Here is a 25216-nt window from a genome sequence, read left to right as displayed (position 1 = left end):
TAAAATAATTTTTACCCCAAGAAAATTCAACCTTTCACACACAACACGGAAAAGTTTTGTTTTTTTTGCGCATGATAGTCAGAAAATGAACAAAGTCGAGCAAAAACAAGAAAATATATTGACTTTGCCTCCAAATACAGATTAAAACTAAAGTAACAAGCCTGGCTTGAAAATGTAAGAAGTAGAAAGTACAGATATTTGTGTAAAAAAACAAATCAACATTGTTGTTAATGTAAGACATTTTGTGATGTCATATGCTAGCAGTGTCTAGCTAGCTAGCTCCGGTTGTACTTTTCGCCCCAGAAACAGAAATATTTCCTAAACCAGAAACTTCTACAAAGTAATTTCAACGCTACACAGAATGAGATGACATCCTGACACCTTTCATGTCTACATAGTACAAAAACTGTGGGATGAGTTAGGGTGGTAATTAATAAATGACTGATTGGTCAGTCAGAAAAAACTCAGCCCACTCCTTGATTGTAACTTTATTAGTAATATAATGAGACTGAGATTCATCATCTCTTTCCTATAAACAACTACAATCAGTGGCAGTAAGAGAGTGAGAGGTGAAAACTAATATAATATATAAACAATATAAAAATACAAAACACTGAAATACCACCACACAAGATTGCATGTTAAGTCATCTTAAACTAATTATCAATGTCAAGAGGTCAAGGATCAAACTACAGCTAATATAAACAAAATAAGAAAATGATAATACATTGATCATCATTGTGATTACTCTCCATGATGGATATAATGTTGGCGATATTAAAGAAATCCTGGTGGAACTGGTCCAAAGACCCAGATCCAGGATCAGACCAGCTTCTCCCAGTGCTGTTAGTCTCCATTGGCAGGGACTCCATGACAGACCTCAGATCAGCGTCTAGACAGCACTCTCCTCCTGCTCCATCCCCTGGGCTGCTCTCTCCTCTCCTGGCCCAGCTTCAGCACTGGAATGCAGGGAGTCCAGCTGCATGCTCCCCCTCTCTACAGGCTTCCTGGGGGTCTGAAGAGACACAACACAAGAGACTCAGGAAAAGGGGAAAACCCGGAGAAATGTGACATGAACCAACGACAGTACCTTAAAGTACAGATAGAGGGCAGTGTTGGACGTCAGCAGAGTCAGCAGCACCACCACCACTCTGATGATGAAAGCTGTTTCTAACCCTGGTCCTGATCCTGGTTCTAACCCTGGTCCTGATCCTGGTTCTAACCCTGGTCCTGGTAATTCTGGTTTTGTTGGATCGTGATCCGAGCAGCAGCCAGGAGTCAGGACTGTTTCTTGGCAACTCAACAGAAATACACACACACACACACTGCAGGAACACACTATAGAAACACACACGCTGCAGAAACACACTATAGAAACACACCCACACTGCAGAAACATACACACACTGCAGAAACACACTGCAGAAACACACACACATTGCAGAAACACTATAGAAACACACACAATGCAGAAACACACTATAGAAACACACAAACACTGTGGCTCTCATGTACACACATTTGCAAACCTTATCAGCGCCATGGACAACCCACAGATAACGCACGCTGTGATACTACTTTCTCCGCCCACTATACCGTAAATTGCGAGCATTTAAATGTGAAATTGAATGGGCCTCCTTCTCTCTATCATGGATCAGCCACCAAAGTCAAAACAGCGAAAACAAAGATTTAGTGATGACGAAATTGATGTGCTTGTTCATGAGGTAACAGCGGATTTAAATATTATACAAGGTCCGGAAATCCACACCGACACAAAAAAAATGCCATCTGGACCTAAATTACAAATTCGTACAGGTACACTCTTGCACTTTTTGAGGTTCATGTCGCTTAATTGTAACTTGTTTAACGACATGCTCTTATGTTTCTTCCCATTGGCACTTATTTGCTTTTCACAATGTATGCTTCATGTTTTGGCTACTCGCAATGTTTTGGGGCTATCTCGTTGTTTATGATCATTGACCTATGCACTTTTGTAAAGCTCTCTCTTGGAAGTCGCTTTGGATAAAAGTGTCTGCTAAATGAATAAATGTAACATAAATGTACAAATTCCATTAACTGTAATATTGCATGGCTGCTTTAATCTGTAACGTGTAATGATTTTGTGTTCACTCAAATGAAAATGTGATCCTTGTGGCAAAAATCCTTTCAGCTCGTCTCCTTGGCCTATGTCTTCGTCTTGCTAGGATTACTGCTGTCATTTCACCAGGAGGCATATGCGAGGAAACCCGCATTCTGGTTTACACCTGCTTTTAAGAGGCGCAGAATTTTCACCGCAAAATAGAGGCGCGCTTAAACTGGCGTTTTTTGTACATACCACGGAATACATAATTAGGCGCACTTTACACATCCCCTCCCATCTCTTTATGGGAAACTCCCACTTTCACCTTGACCCTCCCGTGAATCCCCCTTCCCCTCCCGCGACAAGGAACTGAAAACCTCAGTGTGGCATGTTTGTACATACCTCGCCATGCTTTTACACGCACGTTGCGAAACAAATACGCCTGAAGTGGGCGCAAAAGCGTTAGTACATGAGGCCCTCAGTGTTAAGCTGAGTCAATAAAGTAAAGTGTTAAGGTAAATGTCTCAAATATACTGAATCTGAAATACAAAATACACATTCACACTAACACATATACATACACAGACACTCACAAATTCATAAATGCACATACACACACACACATTCATCAATACACATATATACAATAAATAAACACACATGCACACAGACAGGGCTGATAACACTCTTTCCTTTTATAGCGTATTCACTTACCAGGCCAGGGAAGAGGACACACACACTAACACATACAAATTCCTACAGATACAGTTTGTTGCCCACCTGTCTGTCTGCCTGCCTGTCTGTCAACCTGTCTGTCAGCAAAGTGGCTGTAACCTTGTGCTGATGTAATTAGTGGAGGAGCCGCTTTATAATTTCATTAAGAGAATGTGCCATCTGTATGTTTGGAGACAGCAGCCTGTGATTCATGTGCTTTTAGTCCTTATTGTCCTGTTTAGGCACCCTTACCTCACACACCCCTGACGGAGGGGACACTCATGTTTTAGCTGATCACTGCTGTTCTTGTGTGTGTGTGTGTGTGTGTGTGTGTGTGTGTATGAGAGAGAGTACATGTATCTATGTTTGTGTGCGCGTGTGTTTATATGTGTGTGTATGTGTATGCGTGTGTACCCTGGTCGGTAAAAGTGTCTACATGAGCAGACTCCATTAACCCTCCGCCTCCCAGCTGGATGTGTACGCCTCCCAGCTGGATGTGTACGCCTCCCAGCTGGATCTGCTGACTCAGAGGAGAAAACACCTTCTGAAGGACGCTCAGCTAACAACCAATACACCCCTCCATCCCTCTCTCCCTCCATCCCTCTCTCCCTCCATCCCTCTCTCCTTCCATCCATCCCTCTATCACTCCACCCCTCTATCCCTCCATCCCTCTCTCCTTCCATCCATCCCTCTATCACTCCACCCCTCTATCCCTCCATCCCTCTCTCCTTCCATCCATCCCTCTATCACTCCATCCCTCTCTCCCTCCATCCCTCTCTCCTTACTTCCATCCATCCCTCTCTCCTTACTTCCATCCCTCTCTCCTTCAATCCATCCCTCTCTCCTTCAATCCATCCCTCTCTCCTTCCCTCCCTCCCTCCCTCCCTCCCCTCCCTCACCTCCCTCACCTCACTCACCTCACTCACCTCCCTCCCTCCCTCCCTCATTCCCTCATTCCCTCCCTCACTCCCTCACTCCCTCACTCACCTCCCAACCCAGGAGAGAGGGATTGTGGGATTTCCCTCTCTGCCCCTACTGAGAAAAGCCAGTAAGAAACCCATGCAGAGGTCATGGAGGGAGGGAGAGAGAAATAGAGGGAGAGGGAGAAAGAAAGATAGGGAGGGATAGAGGGGGAGAGAGGTAAAGAGAGAGGGAGAGGGGGAGAAATGTGCAAAGACAAACAAAGATTAAATGGAAAGGGTTGATGACATCACTCAGGCAATGAAACCTGTCAAAGAGCAGCTTGTCCTTCAGGGTTTAAGTACACACACACACACACACACACATTCATACACACATCCACACACACAGAAACACACATACATACATGCCCTGCCTGTAGTGGTTGTGTCTGTATGGTTAACATGTCCTGTCTGTAGTGGTTGTGTCTGCATGGTTAACATGTCCTGCCTGTAGTGGTTGTGTCTGCATGGTTAACATGTCCTGTCTGTAGTGGTTGTGTCTGCATGGTTAACATGTCCTGCCTGTAGTGGTTGTGTCTGCATGGTTAACCACTCGGCTGTACGGCCTCTTTGTTCTTCGATGTTCACTAGCAGTTATGACCTTCAGACCTCAGAGAGCCTGTACCACTGATGTCAAGGTGCTAACTCCCTCATCAGGCAGCTGGTGGTTCCCAGAGCCTGAGGGGAAGTCTCCTGGTTACAGAGGAGGGGAAACCAGGGGGAGGGAGTATGGAGTGAGGGAGAGAAATGTATGTTCAGCGTAATCAGTAATCCGTTGTGTGGCGACCTTGCTGCAGTGCAGGGGGGGTGAGATGTTCAGAGAGAGACAGGTAGTGTTGAGAGAGAGAGAGAGAGAGAGAGAGAGAGAGAGGTAGTATAAGAGGTAGTGTTCAGAGAGAGAGACTTTTTGACTTTTAAAGATACCTTTATTGGGCAGTTAGAACTGCCAGCCAACCAAGCAGTTTCCCCACACCAAACATTTCTTATTAAGACAAAATCATTTCACTTGTAAAATCCACACACTTATTTCCCCATCAAACCAGACAAAAAAAAAAAACACCCCTCACCCCTCACCCCCCTCCCCATCCACTGTGCACAAGACACCCCCCTCCCCATCCACTGTGCACAAGACACCCCTCACCCCCCTCCCCCTCCCCATCCACTGTGCACAAGACACCCCCCTCCCCATCCACTGTGCACAAGACACCCCTCACCCCCCTCCCCCTCCCCATCCACTGTGCACAAGACACCCCCCTCCCCATCCACTGTGCACAAGACACCCCCCTCCCCCTCCCCATCCACTGTGCACAAGACACCCCCCTCCCCCTCCCCATCCACTGTGCACAAGACACCCCTCACCCCCCTCCCCCTCCCCATCCACTGTGCACAAGACACCCCCCTCCCCCTCCCCATCCACTGTGCACAAGACACCCCTCACCCCCCTCCCCATCCACTGTGCACAAGACACCCCCCTCCCCCTCCCCATCCACTGTGCACAAGACACCCCCCTCCCCCTCCCCATCCACTGTGCACAAGACACCCCTCACCCCCCTCCCCATCCACTGTGCACAAGACACCCCTCACCCCCCTCCCCATCCACTGTGCACAAGACACCCCCCTCCCCCTCCCCATCCACTGTGCACAAGACACCCCCCTCCCCCTCCCCATCCACTGTGCACAAGACACCCCTCACCCCTCACCCCCCTCCCCCTCCCCATCCACTGTGCACAAGGCACATCCACTGTGTCATTTCGGCCGCTTGTATTCGCGATCTCGTTCTTTCGGTCACTACCCACAGTTCGTGACCATAGGTGAGGGTAGGAACGTAGATCGACTGGTAAATAGAGAGCTTCGCCTTTCGACTCAGCTCCTTCTTCACCACAACGGACCGATGCAGAGCCCGCATCACTGCGGACGCCGCACCGATCCGCCTGTCGATCTCGCGCTCCATCCTTCCCTCACTCGTGAACAAGACCCCGAGATACTTGAACTCCTCCGCTTGGGACAAGATCTCCTCCCCGACCCGGAGATTGCACTCCACCTTTTTCCGGTCGATAACCATGGCCTCAGATTTGGAGGTGCTGATTCCCATCCCAGCCGCTTCGCATTCGGTTGCGAACCGCTCCAGTGAGAGCTGGAGGTCACGGCCCGATGAAGCCAACAGGACCACATCATCCGCAAAAAGCAGCGACCCGATCCTGAGGTCCCCAAACCGGACCCCCTCAACGCCCTGGCTGCGCCTAGAAATTCTGTCCATATAAGTTATGAACAGAATCGGTGACAAAGGGCAGCCCTGGCGAAATACTCAAACAATATAAACAAACTATTAAAAAGAAAAAGCTCAATTATATGTATAAAACCCTTAATGATATAGAACAGTCAATTGACCAAAACCAATTCTGGGAAAGGTGGAATAACATGAACACCTCAAGAGCAGTGGTACCACCTATCCAAAATGGGGAAATCTGGAAAAAACACTTTGAAAGCCTATACAAAGAAATCCCACTAGCAAGTATGAACCAAAACCAAAACCTAACAATCAAACAACTAAGAAAACTAGAAGCAACCATTAAGAACAACCAAAACCCACTTGATTTCCCGATTACAAAGGAAGAATTGGTAACAAAGATCCAGTCCCTGAAAGCCAAAAAGGCCTGTGGTCCCGACCGCATTAGAAATGAAATGCTTAAAAGTAGCTCTCTAGAAATGCAGACAGGAGTACTCAAGTTATTCAATATAATACTCAAGTCTGGACACTTTCCTAGCATCTGGAATCAAGGCATTATAACACCTATTTATAAGAGTGGAGACAAATGTGACCCCAACAACTACAGAGGTATCTGTGTGAGCAGTAACCTGGGGAAGCTATTCTGTAGTATCTTAAACAACAGAATTCTAAACTTCCTTAATGAACACAGTACACTCAGCAAAAATCAAATTTGGTTCCTTCCAAAATATCGCACCACGGACCACATTTACACCCTACATACACTAATTGAAAAAAATGTACACCAAACGAAAAATAGCAAAATATTTACCTGTTTTGTGGACTTTCGAAAAGCCTTTGATTCCATCTGGCATGAGGGACTCTACTACATACTCCTCCAATGTGGCATTGGAGGGAAGACATTTGACATAATCAAATCTATGTACTCAGGCAACGAATGCAGTATTACAATTGGAAACCAACACACAAATTCTTTCTCTCAAAAGAGGGGTGTCCGCCAGGGTTGTAACCTAAGCCCCACTCTATTTAATATCTTTATCAATCAACTAGCAGAGACCCTCGAACAATCAACTGCACCCAGCCTCCCTCTCCATGACACAGAAATCAAATCCCTGTTTTACGCAGATGATCTGGTTCTGATGTCACCCGCAAAAGAAGGGCTACAACAGCAACTGGCCTTACTGGAAGAATACTGCCAAAATTGGGCCATGGAAGTCAATACAAAAAAAGAAATCATGGTCATACAAAAAAATCCCAAATGTCAGGAAAAGAGGCACATATTCACACTGGGAAACAAAACTATAGAACACACAATGAGTTATACATACCTAGGCCTACAAATGACAGCCTCTGGTAGCTTCCGCTTGGCAGTAAATGCACTTAAAGAAAAAGCTCGTAGAGCTTTCTATGCAATAAAACAAAGATTTTATAAAATAACCATCCCAATTAATATCTGGTGTAAAATATTCGACAGCATCATCAAGCCTATTGCTCTCTACGGAAGTGAGATATGGGGCCCACTCAGCCATCTAGACTTAAACAATTGGGAAAAGTACCCAATAGAGACTCTACATGCTGACTTCTGTCGAAATATATTAAATATTCAAAGAAAACCCCCCACAATCGCACTGTACATCAGGGGAAATTGTAACAGAAAAACATTTCCTACTTAAGTGTTACAAGTATGAAAGTATAAGAGATCAATATCTGGAAAAATGTAACCAGTTAATTGTAAACTACACAGAACTTGACATAAATGAGAAATTAAGGATATCTCTGGGCGAAGGGCCTACTGCAAGCCTTGCCCCTAGATATGTATCTAAATGTCACAACCTGAGGGACAGTGAATCAACCTTGTATGACTGTTAAAACCTTTCTATATCTTACTATAATATGCATTTATCTGTAACCTTTCTACAGTCCCCAACTTACTATGTTACTGTTATTTTGCCATATTATTATTGTTAGACTCCTTGTAAAATGTTATGATATATATGTTAAAATATCCATTCAATATGGACTGCTTTGGCAATACTGCTCAACCCGAACTGTCATGCCAATAAAGCATTCTGAACTGAAAAACTGAACTCAGAGACAGAGACAGAGAGAGTTCAGAGAGAGAGAGAGAGAGACAGGTAGTGTTCAGAGTGAGAGACAGGTAGTGTTCAGAGTGAGATACAGGAAAGTAACCCCAGCAGCACCTAACAGTACTAAAGACTGTAAGTCTTATCGGTTTGATATGCTTAGTCACCCTTAGTACTGTGGCAGTAACACGTGTTTAACACAGCGTGTGTGTAGCGTGTTAGAAGCATGTGTGTAGCGTGTTAGAAGCATGTGTGTAGCGTGTTAGAAGCGTGTGTAGCGTGTTAGAAGCGTGTGTGTATCGTGTTAGAAGCGTGTGTGTAGCGTGTTAGAAGCGTGTGTGTAGCGTGTTAGAAGCGTGTGTGTAGCGTGTTAGAAGCGTGTGTGTAGCGTGTTAGAAGCGTGTGTGTAGCGTGTTAGAAGCGTGTGTGTGGCGTGTTGGAAGCGTGTGTGTAGCGTGTTAGAAGCGTGTGTGTGTAGCATGTGTGTAGCGTGTTGGTAGCGTGTTCATTACTAGTAAGTAAATACTGCAGAACACACCAGGATGCCATCACAGTCTTTCAGAAGTATTTTGAGGACAACTATAAAGGAACTGGTTTAAATTAACACACACACACACACACGCACTGGTGCAGCAGGAGAGCAGGTTGTGTTTCATACAAGGAGGAGTCTCCCATAAATCACCCTGAACGAGAGAGAGAGAGAGAGAGAGAGAGAGAGAGAGAGAGAGAGAGAGAGAGAGAGAGAGAGAGAGAGAGAGAGAGAGAGAGAGAGAGAGAGAGAGAGAGAGAGAGAGAGAGAGAGAGAGAGAGCGAGAGCAAGAGAGAGAGAGAGAGTGTGTGTGTTTGTGTGTGAGAGTGTGTGTTTGTGTGTGTAGTGAGTGAGTGTGTGTTGTGTAGTGTGTGTGTGTGTGAGAGAGAGAGTGTGTGTAGTGAGTGTGTTGAACTCCCCCCCCCCCACCACCACGACTTATTCGCTTCTAACTCAAGAGGACTTCCTCTTGAGACAGCAGGTCTTGTCACACACACAACTACTTAATGAGATCAGAACACACACACACATGTTCACTGTACACCTCATAAGTGTGGTGTTTGCATCATGCGGAGCGCTCTACTAATTCCAGAACTTTGAACAAATGGTGGGTGATAAATCAGAACTGCCAGCACCAAAATACATCACACAAACACCTTTACACAGAGATACATCCCCCCCACACACACACAAATAACACACATACAGTTTATATATAGCTACATCACATTAGAGATCTACTTTAACACCTCTCTCCCTCCCTCTCCCTCTCCTGCTCTCGCTCTCCATGTCTCCCCCTTTTGTCCTCTACATAAAGCACCAGACAACTCCCAGCTCTCTCCCTCCCCTCCCGTCTCCCTCCCTCTCCCTTCCCCTCCACCTTCCTCCTCCTCTCCCTCCCTCCTCTCCTCCTTTCCCTTCCCCTCCCCCTTCCTCCCCTCTCCCCCCAGAATGGCAGTGTTAAGGCAGTTAGAATCTCCATGACTATAATGATAATTGAAACTCACTGTGATTTAACTTTATTGTTGTTTGCCAACATAAGTGGGAATTTGAACATCAGTAATGATGAGATGGGGGGGGAGAGAGAAAGAGAGAGCGAGAGCGAGAGAGAGCGAGAGAGAGAGAGCGAGAGAGAGAGAGAGAGAGAGAGAGAGAATGTACAGACTCAGTGAACATAACCTTGGGGTTAAGAGGGGCCGTCATAGACAAACCTGGGGCCCCTGAGAAGAAAGGTTCTGCTCAAGTTGTCCGTCACTGGAAGTAGAGACTGAGCTTCGCCTTGTCGCAGCATGAAGCAGCATGAAGCAGTACCTAAACATTTCACAGAATGAAGCAGCATGAAAACACACACACAGCATGAAGCAGCATGAAGCAGAACCTAAACATGACACAGCATGAAGCAGCATGAAGCAGTACCTAAACATTACATTGCATGAAGCAGCATGAAGCAGTACCTAAACATTACACAGCATGAAGCAGCATGAAGCAGTACCTAAACATTACACAGCATGAAGCAGCATGAAGCAGTACCTAAACATTACACAGCATGAAGTAGCATGAAGCAGTACCTAAACATTACACAGGTCTGATAAAATGGTGAAGTGTGCATTAGTAGCTGCTAAACTAGTTCAGAAACAGCTAATAAACAGCTAATAATATAGCAAATTTAATGAATAATATTTAATAATAATAAATAATAATATATATTAGTTAATGGTCTTTGTAGAATAGTGTAGGTGTGTGTGTGTAGGTGTGTGTGAGTGTGTGTGAGTGTAGGTGTGTGTGTGTCCTCGTAGACTGTCACATGAGCGTACCACACTAGGACAGAAGTGCTGTGTTCATCATTAAGAGTCAAACACACACACACCTACAAGCCTCCCAGGAGCTTGTGAAAGGGGGAGATTGCCTCTTTAAGGTGGAAATCAATATCCTTTTCTTTTCCCATCTCTCCTCCTCCTGTCCTCTCCCCCTCCCCCTCTCCCCCTCCTCTCTGCGCTCTCCACCCCTTCCCACCTCTCCAAACACATACAGTATTTATCTCACTTGAGATCTCTCTCTCTCTATCCAGGGTGGAGGCTAGTGAGTAAGCTAGGGACTGGAGGCTGGGGGCAGGAGGCTGGGGGCTAGAGGCTGGTGAGTAAGCTAGAGGCTTCAGGGTGGAGAGTAGACAGCCACTCTCTTTATTTGGGCCTCTGCTAAATATACACTAGGCTGGGCTGGGCTAGGTGTTTGGGCTGGGCTGTGCTGGGTGTCTGGGCTTGGTGTCTGGGCTTGGTGTCTGGGCTGGGCTGGGCTAGGTATCTGGGCTGGGCTGTGCTGGGTGTCTGGGCTTGGTGTCTGGGCTTGGTGTCTGGGCTGGGCTGGGCTGGGCTAGGTATCTGGGCTGGGCTGTGCTGGGTGTCTGGGCTTGGTGTCTGGGCTTGGTGTCTGGGCTGGGCTGGGCTGGGCTAGGTATCTGGGCTGGGCTGTGCTGGGTGTCTGGGCTTGGTGTCTGGGCTTGGTGTCTGGGCTGGGCTGGGCTAGGTATCTGGGCTGGGCTGTGCTGGGTGTCTGGGCTTGGTGTCTGGGCTTGGTGTCTGGGCTGGGCTGGGCTGGGCTAGGTATCTGGGCTGGGCTGTGCTGGGTGTCTGTGCTTGGTGTCTGGGCTTGGTGTCTGGGCTGGGCTGGGCTGGGCTAGGTATCTGGGCTGGGCCACCCAGCCCCTGGCCATGCCCCTCCCCTAAGACCCAGACTATTTTTTGCCCTCACTAAAAAAGGACAGGGAGAGCTGCCAGCTGGGGGAGGAGAGGGAGAGGAGAGGGGGAGGAGAGGGAGAGGGAGAGGAAAGGGGGAGGAGAGGGGGGAGGAGGAGAGGGAGGAGAGGGGAAGGAGGAGGGGGTTCTAAAGCTCATCAGTGTAAAGCCTGTAAATAGACTGGGAGGATTCTGACCACAAGACCCTACTGCTCTCTCTCTCCCCCCCTCTCTCCCCCCTCCTCTCCCCCTTCTCTCTGAGGTGAGGAGAAGAGGTGAGGAGAGGTGAGGAGAAGAGGTGAGGAGAGGTGAGGAGAAGAGAGATGAGGAGAATAGGTGAGGGGAAGAGAGAACAAGAGAGGTGAGGAGAGGGTGTTCTTTGTCAAATATCTCTTCTTTTCACTAAACGTGTTTGTACTATTAATTCAGTCTCTCTTTCTTTGAGTTTTCTCTGCTCTCACCTTTCCTTTTCTCTGCACTATCCCTCCTTAATTCTGTCCTCACTCACTTTATCACTTAGTCACTCTCTCATTATGTCCCTCCCTCCCTCTGCCAGGTTTGTCCTTCAGCCCTGTCAGCATTTTGAACGCCCCCCCCCCCCCTCTCTAAGTTTGGAGCCCTGAGTCCTGAGCAGTACAAGGTGGGCAGCCTCAGTTCGTCTCTGCTCCCCACCACAACTCTCCTGTCAGCCCACTGGCTCCTCTCTCTCTCTCTCTTGCTCTCTCGCTTTCTCTCTCTCTCTCTTCTGTTCCCCCTCTTGTTCCTGCGGTCCGGTGAGAAAGAATACACGTCTCGTGACCCTCTCCTCCTCCTCTTCCTCTCCTCCTCCTCCACTCCTGCTCCTCCTCCTCTCCTCTTCCTCTCCTCCTCGTGCTGATGCAGCTATGTGGGACAGCCTGCGCTGCATGGACACGCCAGCTCCACTACATGGGGTGAGTATGTGACTGTGTGTGTGACTGTGTGTGTGACTGTGTGTGTGTGTGTGTGTGTGTGAGACTGTGTGTGACTGTGTGTGTTCATTCTGACAGTGCTTTCCTGAATAGATCTTCTTATGGTTTCTTACACACACACACGTCTCTGCTGTCAGGGAGGTGGTAGTGAGCCTCCAGTCTAGCTTCCTCCAGTGTGTGTGTGTGTGTGTGAGTGAGTGAGTGTGCACTAACACTCCAAGGTCAATTCTCATAACACATTTAAACGTTAAAACCTTTTCATGTAAATGTTCATTCAATTTAAACAAGTTGGGAGGTTTACAGGGCTGTTTAGAGGTAATCAGAGGGTGGTAAAAAGTGTCTGTTAGAGGCTGCTTAGTGACTGGTGACAATATACTTAGAGACTGTTTAGAGATTATTTGGAGGCTACTTAGTGGCTGTATAGAGGTTGGGTGAAGGTTATTTAGAGGATAGGGATGTGTTCTTTAGAGGCTGTGTATAGGTTATTTAGAGGCTGTGTAAAGGTTATTTAGAGGCTGTGTATAGGTTATTTAGAGGCTCTATGTAGGCTGTGTAAAGGTTGTTTAGAGGCTAGTGACGGAGCACAGAGGGACAGGTGCACTCTGGGTAAACCAGAGAGGCAGGGTGGATGCTGTCAGCAGAGAGAGAGAGAGAGAGAGAGAGAGAGAGAGAGAGAGAGAGAGAGAGAGAGAGAGAGAGAGAGAGAGAGAGAGAGAGAGAGAGAGAGAGAGAGAGAGAGAGAGAGAGAGAGAGAGAGGTGTCAGGAGGTTGGCCTACCATGACTATCTATAGCTGGCACTCTGCTAACAGAGAGAGGGGGGGAGAGAGAGAGTCAGCTGTCTGTCCTGTCGCTGTGACAGCTTCCTGTCAGGGTCCAAGGTGTCAGGTAACCAAGGTGGGCCTATAGTAGCCAGGATTAGACATTCAGCTGTTTAGTAGGCATCTCTCTCCCTCCCCCCACTACCCCCTCCCTCTCTTTCTGTAGGAGCTGTACTACACAGTTATGATCTCTCTGTCACTTTCTGTAGGAGCTGTACTACACAGTTATGATCTCTCTGTCACTTTCTGTAGGAGCTGTACTACACAGTTATGATCTCTCTGTCACTTTCTGTAGGAGCTGTACTACACAGTTATGATCTCTCTGTCACTTTCTGTAGGAGCTGTACTACACAGTTATGATCTCTCTGTCACTTTCTGTAGGAGCTGTACTACACAGTTATGATCTCTCTGTCACTTTCTGTAGGAGCTGTACTACACAGTTATGATCTCTCCCTCTCTTTCTGTAGGAGCTGTACTACACAGTTATGATCTCTGTCACTTTCTCGTTTTCTGTTTCTCACCCTCCTTCTTTCGTTCAGCCCCTCCCATCCTCTCTCTTATTCTCATTTGTCTCTATCACACTTCAAACATTCTCAGTGTCAGATCTAAATCTAGTGGGATCAAGGACAGACACAGACACACAGACCCTCCGCACGGTCTTCATTAGGAGACTGACACTAGCAATGGTTTAATTCATTGAAAGCACGAGTCAGCCTTTGTGCATTTGCCTATATATTGGTATTGATCAGAAGGGACAGGAAGGAGGAAGGAGAGGAGAGAGAGAAATTGAGAGAGAAAGAGTGGAGAGAGAGGGGAGGAGAGATGGGAGGGGAGGCGAGAGAGAGGAGGGGGAGAGGGGAGGAGAGATGGGAGGAGAGATGGGAGAAAAGGGAGGGGAGAAAGGAGAGGAGGGGAGGAGAGCAGGACAGCATCAGAGTAAAAGTTTATTGATGGAAAGAGAGAAACGATGAAACACAGAGAGAGAGAGAGAGAGAGAGAGAGAGAGAGAGAGAGAGAGAGAGAGAGAGAGAGAGAGAGAGGTAGTATAAGAGGTAGTGTGAGATATGAACTGAGGAAGAGAGGAGGGGTAACAGATGAGAAGGTTGCTGTTAGGGAGAGAGAGGGAGAGCGAGAGAGAGAAACTGCAGAGGCAGCACCTGGGACATTATCCGGTAGAAGAGCATAGCTGGATATGCACTTCCTCCTCCTGCTCTCCTGCTCTCCTCCTCCACCCCCTTCACCTCTCCTGGACCAGTATGACTGGTGTCCTCATGTTTGGTGCATCATCCTGAGGAATGCTGGGGGATTCTCCTTAACTACCAGTAGCTAGGTAAGACCTTCTCTCTCTATATTATTTTTCACTTTTTTCTTCCTCTCCTCCCCCTCTCCTCTTCTGCAGCCTGAGCGTAACTCAAGGTTAAGGTGTGTGTGTGTGTGTGTGTGAGTGTTTTGAGAGACGGTAACAGATGGATTTGTAAATTATGTAAATAATAGTAAATATGTTTAACAAACTTGCAGTTTATACTCTTTATATGTGAAGAGTGCATGGATTATAGTTTTATTTAGGTGTTTAGTGACATTGTGTGGTCAGTGTGGGGCTGGTGTGGGGTCAGTGTGGGGCTGGTGTGGGGTCAGTGTGGGGCTGGTGTTGGGTCAGTGTGGGGCTGGTGTTGGGTCAGTGTGGGGCTGGTGTGGGGTCAGTGTGGGGCTGGTGTGGGGTCAGTGTGGGGCTGGTGTTGGGTCAGTGTGGGGCTGGTGTGGGGTCAGTGTGGGGCTGGTGTGGGGTCAGTGTGGGGCTGGTGTGGGGTCAGTGTGGGGCTGGTGTTGGGTCAGTGTGGGGGTGGTGTGGGGTCAGTGTGGGGTCAGTGTGGGGCTGGTGTTGGGTCAGTGTGGGGGTGGTGTGGGGTCAGTGTGGGGCTGGTGTGGGGTCAGTGTGGGGCTGGTGTGGGGTCAGTGTGGGGCTGGTGTGGGGTCAGTGTGGGGCTGGTGTGGGGTCAGTGTGGGGCTGGTGTGGGGCTGGTGTGGGGGGAGGCAGAAGGGGAGAGGAGCTCCATGAAGACTGGGACCTGCTTGGGTGACGTACTTCTTTATATGCCCATACGAACAACAGCTACTGTGGAATGTAAAGAAGTATGTATCCCAGGAAGGACTGAACGCCATGCCTGGATGCACACACACACACACACACACACACACAGACACTCACACACACGACCATAGGAACTGTGGAGATGATAACTGTGGAGATGATGGTGGTGATAACTGTGGAGATGATGGCGGTGATAACTGTGGAGATGATGGTGGTGATAACTGTGGAGATGATAGCGGTGATAACTGTTGAGATGATAGTAGTGATAACTGTGGAGATGATAACTGTGGAGATGATGGTGGTGATAACTGTGGAGATGATAGCGGTGATAACTGTGGAGATGATGGCGGTGATAACTGTGGAGATGATGGCGGTGATAACTGTGGAGATGATGGCGGTGATAACTGTGGAAATGATAGCGGTGATAACTGTGGAGATGATAGCGGTGATAACTGTGGAGATGATAGCTGTGATAACTGTGGAGATGATAGCGGTGATAACTGTGGAGATGATGGCGGTGATAACTGTGGAGATGATAGCGGTGATAACTGTGGAGATGATGGTGGTGATAACTGTCGAGATAGTGATGGTAGTAATTGTGGAGATGTAAGTTTTTAAGAGTGTGTGTGTGTTTGTGTGTGAGTGTGTGTTTGTGAGTGAGAGTTCCAACGGCTGTGTACTCACACACACACGCGCATGCAAGTGTTAGCAGAGACCGGTGTGTGAATGAGAGAGAGAGAGAGAGAGAGACAGAGAGAGAGAGAGAGAACTGTGTAGACAGTGATGGTGATAACTGTGTAGATAGTGATGGTATTACATTTACATTTTTTTGTAAGTATTAATTGTGGAGATGTACGTTTTTAAGAGTGTGTGTGTTTTTAATAGTGTGTGTGTGTGTTTGTGTGTATGAGAGAGTGTGTGTGAGAGAGAGTGTGTGTGTGTGAGGGTGTGTGTGTGTTTGTGTGTATGAGAGAGAGTGTGTGAGAGAGAGAGTGTGTGTGTAAGGGTATGTGTGTGTGTGTTTGTGTGTATGAGAGAGTGTGAGTGAGAGAGAGAGTGTGTGTGTGAGGGTGTGTGTGTGTGAGAGAGGGTGTGTGTGGTACTGCAGAGATACATGTAAGGAACACAGAGCAGAGCAGCACAATCAGCAGTTCAGACCTCTTCTCTCCTCTCCCCTTCTCTCCTCTCCTCCACAGAACACAGTAGGTGACACTTCTACGATTACAGTATGGAAACACAAACACACATACAGTACACACAGACCCACACACACACAGACACACACACACACACATACACAGACAGCAGTTTCCAGTAAATGGTGCAGTGAGCAAATGCTTACTAATGGATACAATGGTCAGACTGGAGAAAGAGGGGAGGAGAGTGGAGAGTGGAGGAGAGGAGGAGAGTGGAGGAGAGGAGTGAGGAGGAGAGGAGTGAGGAGGAGAGTGGAGGAGAGGAGTGAGGAGGAGAGGAGAGAGGAGAGTGTTGGTGCCAGGGTTGGGTACCAGGATCCTTTATTATTATATAGCTTTATTTGACCCCCAAGAGTAGAATGCCCCCAGGACAGTTCCTTCATGAGGAGGTGTGGAGAGGGAGGGGGGGAGGAGGTATAGGAGAGGGAGGGGGGAGGAGGTGTGGAGAGGGGGGGGGGGAGGAGGTATAGAGGAGAGGGAGGGGGGAGGAGGTGTGGAAATGGAGGGGGGAGGAGGTGTGGAAATGGAGGGGGGAGGAGGTGTGGAGAGGGAGGGCTGAGGAGGTGTAGAGGAGAGAGAGGGGGGAGGAGGTGTGGAGGAGAGAGAGGGGGGTTTTCCGTGCTGTCAAGTGTATCAGAACAGGTGCATTACAATTACATACAAAGATACATCTTATCAATGGGTGGCTACTCCAACCCTAACCCTAACCCATGCACATGAGCATGTGTGTGAGTATGTGTGTGTGGGAGTCTGAATGTGTGTGTGTGTGTGCGTGCATGCGTGTGTGTGTCAGCACAGTAGCATATTTAATTACCTGGTGAGAGCTTTAGCTGCTGATACACACTGAGACAACCGAACACAACCCCCCTGACCCCTCCCTCTCTCCCCCCTGACCCCTCCCTCCCTCTCTCCCCTGACCCCTCCCTCTCTCCCCCTGATCCCTCCTGACCACTCCCTCTCTTCCCCCGACCCCTCCCTCTCTCCCCCCTGACCCCTCCTGACCCCTCCCTCTCTTCCCCCGACCCCTCCCTCTCTCCTCCCTGACCCCTCCCTCTCTTCCCCCGACCCCTCCCTCTCTCCCCCCTGATCCCTCCCTCTCTCCCCCCTGATCCCTCCCTCTCTCCCCCCTGATCCCTCCCTCTCTCCCCCCTGATCCCTCCCTCTCTCCCCCCTGATCCCTCCCTCTCTCCCCCCTGATCCCTCCCTCTCTCCCCCCTGATCCCTCCCTCTCTCCCCCCTGATCCCTCCTTCTCTCCCCCCTGATAGCCTTCTGTGACTGCTTGAAAAAGTGGTTCTCCTGACCCCTCCGGCTAAACTAGATTTGTTGCCGCTGTACTATGTAGATTACACACACCCTGGAAAGCCCCTGTAAACCCTGTGGCAAGGAAGGACTGTCCTGGTGAAGGACAGGGTGACTGGTGAGTTTCCCTCCCACTAGCCCCAGACCAGATGGATAAAGAGGGAGGGAGGGAGGGAGGGAGGGAGGGAGGGAGGGAGGGAGGGAGGGAGGGAGGGAGGGAGGGAGGGGGCTCAGGATTGGAGAGGAAATAATTAAATAAATGATCTAAATAGCTATTGATTCTTTAAAGGGTGTTGCCGTTAGATTAAAAGGTTAAGAAATAAAATGGCTTTGGGGATTAAATCATTCCGAAGTAAAATCAAAATTGAGGAGATTAAGTACTATAATTACAATGTATCTCTACTGGAGAGACCAGACCAGATAGGGAGGGAGAGAGCGAGTCAAGTGACCCTACTCCCAAGAGCCTACTCTTCCATGTCTTCCATAGTGCCAGCTTGGCCCAAATACATAGTCTCCAGTGTAATAATAATAATAAGACTTTATTTACATAGCACATTTCATACAAAAATTGCAGCTCAAAGTGCTTTACATAAAATCAATAAAAACAATATTATAAGTAATAAAACCCTTCTGAAAACAGGCCGCAGTCTTTGCGGTAATCCAGAACACAAACAGCAGTCTTTGCGGCATCTCGAGCCACAGTCTTTGTGGTTTCCCAATATAAATAAAAATGCCAAAATATAATGTAACTAATTCAAATCCAAAACACACAATCTCAGGCCTCTAGCAGAGCAGTGCAGAACCTATGTTGCTCAAGACTTTCGATTACAAGCCGCAGTCTTTGCGGTATCTCGAGCCACAGTCTTTGTGGTTTCCCAATATAAATAAAATGCAATAAAAAAGTCAAAACACAAGCCGCCGTCTTTGCGGGGATCCAAAAAATCAATCAAAACAATAATACAACTAATAGAAATACAGTATTTCTTTGATTAAACGCCGCCCTCAAATAAACGCTGCACCAAAAATGAACATTGTGTAATAAACGCCACCCTAGATTAAACGCTGCACCCAAAAAATCCAAAACTTTATTTAATTTGTTTAACTTAAAACACAGTATTTATTACACAAGTAAATCACAAGTGTACAATATAGCGAGGTAGCTCACTTCGTCCCTCGTGAATTCGCCTTTCATCAACCCCAAGTTCGCATGCTACAGATCTGTTGCTGCTGGTGAGTGCTTTCTGCACAGCTTTCTGCACAGCTTTCTGTTTGAAAGCTTAAGTGTAAGAACGTTTCGGCTTTCTGCTTCAGATTTCTACACAATGTAGACACACGCTCGGCTTCAATTTTACACCAGGCTTTGTGTTTGACCTCCTTGTCTATTCTTTGTTTGTCGATGACCGCACTGCAGCTACAATTCACTAAATCTCTCTTACTAATTAAACGGCGCCCTCGAATAAACGCCGCACCAAAAATGAACATTGTGTAATAAACGCTGCCGCGTTTAATCGAAGAAATACGGTAATAAAACCCTTCTGAGATCAAGTTAGTTAAATGCTTTGGTAAAAGGGTAGGTTTTAAGCTGTCTTTTGAAAATGTCTGGCGTGTTTGCTTACCTAATATTTATGGGTAATGTGTTCCATAGTTTTGGGGCGTAGTTGACAAAGGCCGCATCACCAATCTTCTTCTGACTGCTTCTGGTGACCTCTAATAGGCCTGCATTTGATGATCACAGGGTTCTAGCTGGTGTGTAGTTAGTCAGAGAGTTAGCAATGTAATTAGGTCCTTGTCCGTTTAGGGCTTTGTATGTGAGGAAAAGGACCTTAAAGTCAATTCTGAAGGTAACAGTGTAAAGTAGCTGGGACAGGACTAATGTGTCCTCTCCTTTTAGTTTTGGTTAATAATCTAACTGCAGAGTTTTGAATGAGCTGTAGTCTTTCAGTGGTTTTCTTGGGAAGACCAGCGAAAAGTGCTTTACAGTAGTCCAGCCAGCTGCAGTGTTTCCCCTACCATTATATTAGGGGGGCGCGCCGCCCCCCCAACGCCCTGTCCCCCCGTCCCCCCTGGAAGGTCAAGTTAATAAAAATGAAAATAAAATCTTTTTTTTTATAGAGATTTTTTTTTATAGTGCCCGATCACAAAATAAGTCATTTAAGGTTACCTTTCCTATAAAACAGGTCTATAGCTTGCTCTTTTATTAAACAAACTAAATAGCCTTATGTTATTTATCTTATTTACACGACGGCGTGTCATTTACATTTAGTCATTTAGCAGACGCTAATATCCAGAGCGACTTACAGTAAGTACAGGGACATTCCCCCCGAGGCAAGTAGGGTGAAGTGCCTTGCCCAAGGACACAATGTCATTTGGCACGGCCGGTAATTGAACTGGCAACCTTCAGATTACTAGCCCGATTCCCTAACCGCTCAGCCACCTGACTCCCATTTCTGTCTCTACATGGTCGCTGACCCACCCCGCCCGCCACCGCCGCCCCCCCTTATGCACTGTGTACCTCATGCACTGTGTACCTCACGCACTGTGTACCTCACGCACTGTGTACCTCATGCACTGTGTACCTCACGCACTGTGTACCTCACGCACTGTGTACCTCACGCACTGTGTACCTTATGCACTGTGTACCTCACGCACTGTGTACCTCACGCACTGTGTACCTCATGCACTGTGTACCTCATGCACTGTATACCTCACGCACTGTGTACCTCACGCACTGTGTACCTCATGCACTGTGTACTTTACAGGGTCCCCCTATAAACAGCGAGAGGGAGAGGGAGCGAGTCAGTCAACCATTCTGAAGGGAGCTCGGTGGGAGGAGGGCTTCTGATCAACCAATCAGGTGAGGGAGCTGTGCTGAGTCAGGACCAGGGTGCAGCACCCCCCTGCACTCTCTCCCAGCACCAGGCCCCTCCACTGGGCAGCAGCAAAACTGCCAAGCTCAGGCTTCACTGTTGGAAGAGGCCTCACCGCTGGAGCTTGTAGCTAAACTGCAGCAGTGCCACGAAACCAGCAGGGCTATGCCCTTCAACACAAACACACATGCTGGGAGCAGCTAATTAGCATGGCTAATTAGGCTGTCACAGCAGATAAAGCTGACAGGCAGAGCACAGGTCATCTAGCAGGCTAGCTAGCAGGTCAGGTAGCAGGTCAGGTAGCATGTTAGCTAGCAGGTCAGGTAGCAGGTTAGCTAGCAGGTTAGCTAGCAGGTCAGGTAGCATGTTAGCTAGCAGGTTAGCTTGCAGGTCAGGTAGCAGGTTAGCTAGCTTCATCACTGCGCTGCTGGAATCTTCTGACTCAATAGGAGAGGAATCCTACGACTTAATGACTGTGGGTTAACGACTGGAGTAGGTACTGTGAAACTATGGTTCTCTGAGTGTGTGTGTGTGTGACGAGAGTGGTGGGGGTGTGCTATGCAGGAGTGGAAACAGTGGCACAGAGAAAGGGGGAGGAGAGGGGAGAGACAGGGGTAAGGGGTGAGATAGGGGGAGGGGGGTAAGAGATAGGGGGAGGGGTGAAGGCAGGAGAGGTGATAGTATCATTCTGAGGCCAGGATGCAGGATGAGCTGCTCCTAGAATAACGCTCAGCACTTTCTACTGTAGCACACACACACTCACACACACACACACACACACACACTCACACACACACTCACACACACAGTGCTGTTGACTAACTAAGGTCTTAAACACAGCAGTCCTGGAGACAGAAACCAAATTCAGGCCTCCCTCTCCTCCCTCTCCTCCCTCTCCCACCCCTCTTCCCTCCCCCCTGCCTCCCTCCCTCTCCCTCCCCCCCTCCGTGTGTGTGTGTGGAGGTGGTGGTGGGGGGGGTCAGCTACGTTTACGTGTCTCCCCTCTTCTCCAGGTCCCCCCCTAATCCCACTTCACCCTGCGCCTCATCCAACTACATCCCCCAGAATGCTTTGCTAAAGCTGGTAAAATGGAACCAAATCAGATGCTGAATGGATTTGGTCCCCTTCAACCAGCTGTAGCTGTGCATTGATCTCACCGCCCTGAGCCCAGCCTGGCAGAGACCTCGTCCACACCTGCTGCATGGTCCTGTGAACCAACTTCATATACATGTAGAGAAATATGGATATTAAAGCTGATTCATGTATTTACCTTTGAAACAATGCGCCTCTGGCAGTGTGTATGTGTGTGTTTGTGTGTGTGTGTATGTGAGTGTGTGACTGCAGTAAAGCAAGGTTCATGTCTGTCTCCAACTTTTAAAGTCTGATCAATAAAGAATTCCTGAAGTTCTCATAAACTGCTGAAGTTGTTTTTGTGAGGGGGAGGGAGGGAGGGAGGGTGATAACACATCAACACATTTTGAATAATGAGGACTGAAACACACTGTGTGTGTGTGTGTGTGTGTGTGTGAGAGAGAGAGAGAGTGTGAGAGTGGGGGTTTTAGTGTACCTTCTACATCCCCCTTTCACACACACTGTGAGAGAGTGAGCCTGAGCGGTCGTTTCGGTCAGAGGTGAAGAAGGCACGCAAACACTGACGGAATTCCATGAACGAAATAGGCTTTATTGTGCATAATAAGTACTCCCATAGGACTCCTGCCACCCAGCCCCTGACTGAGCTGAGCGGCACACCTTTATTCACCTGGGCGACACCATGTGACGTGCGGCACAATCAATTAACGTGCTCCCCCGGTTTTCCCCCTTTAACACCATATTGACATGACACATTTCACACATACATTATGTCTTTATCACGGACTGCCATAAAATCACTTCATACATTAGTTTCTTTAAAACACTGAGGACCCCTGCTCCCCGGATCGCTCTCCGCCCCCGGTGCTCAGAATACACATAAATCACTTTCCCCGCCCTGCACCCTGGTTTGCCCCCACCTCACTGGCAGACACGGCAACAGGGAAGGACACCGCCACACCTGCCGAGACTGGTCAGTTCCATGGAATCGGCCGGGAGCCACCGATTTACGTGGCAGACGCCTTGCGTTCTGTCACACACACACACACACATGCCTTGCAAGCAAAGACACAGAAAGCGACATCCTTATTCCTCCTCTCAACTCAGGACAGGTCAGTAGACCATAACATCCATCTCAATCTGAAATAATCAGCCTTATGAAATCTGATAAATTATACATCGCTCGATAGTCCTGAATGAGCGCTGCGTTAACACCCAGATAATGATGCCACCACTTTATTCTCAATGTCACGGCTGTTTCCATTTCACCACACATCACTGCTCTGGCAGAGACGGACAGGACAAGAGACCAGGAGGAGAGACCATAGAGAGAGAGACCAGAGAGAGAGAAAGAGAGACCAGGAGGAGAGAGAGACCAGAGAAAGAGAGACCAGAGGGTAGGGGGAGACAACTGGATTCTAATTCTGGAAACACTTTAATAATCAAGTCATTTGGCCCAAGTCCAGGGCTCTCCCTGGCCGGCGGGTACAGTACATCTCACACACACACACACGCACACACACACACAGGCACTCCGGTACAGTACATCTCTCTGTCACTCACACACACACACACACACAGGTACTCTGGTACAGTACATCTCTCAATCACTCACACACACACAGGTACTCTGGTACAGTACATCTCTCTGTCACTCACTCACTCACACACACACACACACACACACACACACACACACACACACACACACACACACACACACACACACACACACACACACACACACACACACACACACACACACACACACACACACACACACACACACACACAGGTACTCTGGTACAGTACATCTCTCTGTCACTCACACACACACAGGTACTCTGGTACAGTACATCTCTCAATCACTCACACACACACAGGTACAGTACATTTCTCTGTCACACACACACACACACACACACACACACACACTCTGATACATTACATCTCTCAATCACTCACACAGGTACTCTGGTACAGTACATCTCTCTGTCACTCACTCACACACACACACACACACACACACACACACACACACACACACACACACACACACACACACACACACACACACACACACACACACACACACACACACACACACACACACACAGGTACTCTGGTACAGTACATCTCTCTGTCACTCTCACACACACACAGGTACTCTGGTACAATACATCTCTCTGTCACTCTCACACACACAGACATACTCACAGCAGACTGAGGATTGATCACTATTGATACTGGGTGTGTCTCCTTACAACAAATAACAATAACGGAACCAATGTACCTAATAGAGTGTAGTACTGCAAAACTACACGTCTCACACACACACTCTCAATCTCACTGTCTCTCTTACACTCTCTCTCTCTCTCTCTCTCTCTCTCTCTCTCTCTCTCTCTCTCTCTCTCTCTCTCTCTCTCTCTCTCTCTCTCTCTCTCTCTCTCTCTCTCTCTCTCTCTCTCTCTCTCTCTCTCTCTCACAGACACACACAAACCCAGTGTACTTGCCCACACACACCCATAGAAATATTCCCCCCCCCCCCTGGACACACGCCCACACAGACATGCAGAGTCAGGTGCCTCCTGATGTGATGGCTGAACTGGGATTAGACCTGAGATATCGATCAGCAGGACCAGGACTAATTAAAGGAGGCCTTAGCTGCAGGCCAGTGTGTGTGCGTGTGTGTGTGTGTAACCTACATATAGTCCACTCAGCACTTTAGGATGTACATGTCCTGTGTGTGTGTGTGTGTGTCTAGGTCTCTGCTTGAATTAGTGTGTGTGTGTGTGTGCGCAGTGTACAAGACCGACCCCACTTTATTGAGATATATAGAGAGAGAGAGAGAGAGAGAGAGAGAGACCGAGTGAAGAGGAAAGACAGAGATGGTGAGAGAGACAGACAGCGGGTGACATAATTAAGAGACTCAATATCTACAATGTCAGCTTGAGAGTACATCCAACATCCCTCTCCTCCTTTAACTTCAGATTCTTCAGAATCTTCTCTCTCTCTCTTCCACCCTCCCCTCCAGGGTATAAGAACTGTTAAGCTCGTTTGAGTGGGTTGCTGACCACTTCCCAAGCACTGTCCCTACGATGACTACGGTGGTAACACACCGCGCGTTTTTTGTTTTATTTTTCCCCACAAAACAAAAGAAAACACCAGGCTGGCACCTGATGTTTCCCAGAGACGTGAGGCTTACCTGCCATTCCCGTGGAGCAAGACGACGTTCTCGCCAGTACCGTCCTTTGGAGGGAAGACTTCTCCGGTGAGGAAAGAATACTTCTCCGGTGAGGAAAGAAGACTTCTCCGGTGAGGAAAGCAGACTTCTCCGGTGAATTACGGCGAGTCCAAATCACGGTAATCCTGCATATTCGCCTTCGAGTTCGACGCCCACAGCATCAATCTACCCCTTCTCATCTGGCTGATCAGGATTGGGAGTTTTCGTTTCAAAAGAAGTTCACCAAAACACACAAAGTACCTTCCCGCTGTCAACATTCAAACGAAAAATACTCCATTCTCGTCACACGCGCTGTACCTCCACGTCACCTGTGTTCCTTAGTTAAAGGGATCGC

At 48.0% G+C, this 25216-nt stretch overlaps 1 long non-coding RNA gene across 1 annotated transcript; it reads right to left on the bottom strand.

Annotated features, from left to right (window-relative positions):
- Positions 1 to 473: 473 nt before the first annotated feature.
- On the bottom strand, positions 474 to 25216 carry LOC134019472 (uncharacterized). Its single transcript, XR_009930018.1, has 2 exons — positions 24844 to 25216; positions 474 to 1015 (listed from the first exon to the last, which is right to left on the bottom strand). It is a non-coding gene; the product is annotated as an uncharacterized LOC134019472 (long non-coding RNA).

The sequence above is a fragment of the Osmerus eperlanus genome, chromosome 4 (genome assembly GCF_963692335.1).
Source record: "Osmerus eperlanus chromosome 4, fOsmEpe2.1, whole genome shotgun sequence".
Lineage (NCBI taxonomy): Eukaryota > Metazoa > Chordata > Actinopteri > Osmeriformes > Osmeridae > Osmerus > Osmerus eperlanus.
The sequence above is the reverse complement of the archived record's forward strand: the minus strand, read 5'-3'. Positions and strand labels throughout refer to the sequence as shown.